Source organism: Octopus bimaculoides, chromosome 22 (assembly GCF_001194135.2).
Source record: "Octopus bimaculoides isolate UCB-OBI-ISO-001 chromosome 22, ASM119413v2, whole genome shotgun sequence".
Classification (NCBI taxonomy): Eukaryota; Metazoa; Mollusca; class Cephalopoda; order Octopoda; family Octopodidae; genus Octopus; species Octopus bimaculoides.
This window is the reverse complement of record NC_069002.1, coordinates 4,588,042-4,590,019: the sequence shown is the minus strand read 5'-3', so window position 1 is coordinate 4,590,019 and position 1,978 is coordinate 4,588,042.

Sequence of the window (1,978 nt, the reverse complement as noted above, 5' to 3'; positions counted from 1 at the left end):
ATATATGTATATATATATATATATATGTATGAATATATATATATACATATATATATATATATGCATATATATATGTATATATGCATATATATATATACATATGTATATATATATGAATATATGTATACATATATATATATGTATACATATATATATGTATACATATATATATATACCTATATATATATATATATATATATATATATGTATGTGTATATATGTATGTATGTATGTATATATGCAAGTGTTGGATAAAAAAATTGGGAAACCACTTTTTATTGGCCAAATAACACATTCCAAACTGTTCTAGTCCGTACATATGTGTTCATACACATGAACGTATACCTTGTACTTCATAATATAGATTTCTGTTTTTATTTTTGTTTTGTTTTTGCAAATATATATATTTTTTACTTTTGTTTTTGCAAATATTTATATTGAAATAAGTTAAAACGCGTGACCTATCTGATTTCCAGTGACGACAAATTATTGGCGCTCGAATGACTAGAGCTTCAGTCATTCAAAATTGTTTAGTGTTTCTTGCGGCAGAGAGAGCCTTTGTAATTATGTTGACGTTCCAAAACCAATATAAACTCGGCTCTGGCAAGCCGGCTTTTACATTGGTTCTTCGAGGACGATCATATACAAATTCTGGATGGAAGACAAAGCTTATAAAGAAAGGGCTACAGAACAGTGAGATGCATTGTGTCTAAAAACTATCGAACTACAGCAGCGAAAGTGAAAGTTGAGTTAAACCATCACCTTGCCAACCTTGTATTAACCCAAACTTCATGGAGCTCGTTTGAGCTCCATGAAGCTAGTTATCATAGGAATGCCGCGGTTGCTGAACCTCTTCTATCTTCCATCAATATCGATTCTGTCTTTCATTCTTTTACTTTCAGCTATTTTGACTTTAGCCATGCTGGAGCAGCGCCTTGAAGGGTTTTAGTCGAAAAATCGACCCCAGGACTTCTTTTTTGAAAGTCTAGTACTTATTCTATCGGTCTGTTTTGCCGAACCACTAGGTTACGGGGACGTAAACACACCAACAACGGTTGTCAAGCGATGGTGGGGGAGGGGGACAAAGCACTAGTTGAGCACTGGGGTCGATATAATCGACTTGCTACCGTTTTCGAAATTACTAGCCTTGTGTCAAAATTTCAAACCAGTATCTGCATATTGTGTGTGTGTGTGTGTGTGTGTGTAGAAGTATGTCCGTGTATGTTTATATACGTGTATTATAAGTGGACCCGTCCGAGAAGGGTGCCGGTTCTTTTTCCTTTTCTTCTTTTTTTTGCAAACACCTAAATATATGAAGAGAAGGGGAGCAGGCAGGGGTAGGGGAGTACTTCCTGTTGATTCGTCCCCCCCCCGCTCTAACCTTCCCCCAAAAAACAAAGATCTGGAATCCCCTTCTCTTCCCACCTCACCTCATCTCCATCCTTCCTACCCACCCGAAACAATTAGCATTAACGCGAAAATACCTTTCTTGCCCCCTTATGTCTTTGAGCGCGCGCATCTCTGGGCACGCGTTCGTGCGGGTATGTGTGCGGAGGGGTAGAATGTATGCGGCTGTGCGTATGTGTGTGTATATATATATATTTACACACACACACACACATTTATAAGTAGACGCGCGTGTATGTCTACGTGAACGTGCATATGTTTATAAGTTGACGTGTATATGTCTGTATATGCAGGTGTGTATATTTGTATGAGCGGGTATGCATATGTAATTGTGCGGAAGTGTGCGCATATATACGCACTTGTGTATGCATATGTGCGCATGTGGGAATACATATCTGTATACGTCTGCTTTTGCGAATGTACATAATGCATGTATTTATGTGTGTGTATCTATCTATCCACCCATCCATACACCCACCCACCCATCCACCCATCCACCCACCCACCTACCTACCTACCTACCTACCTACCCACCTACCTATCTATCTATCTATCTATCTATCTATCTATC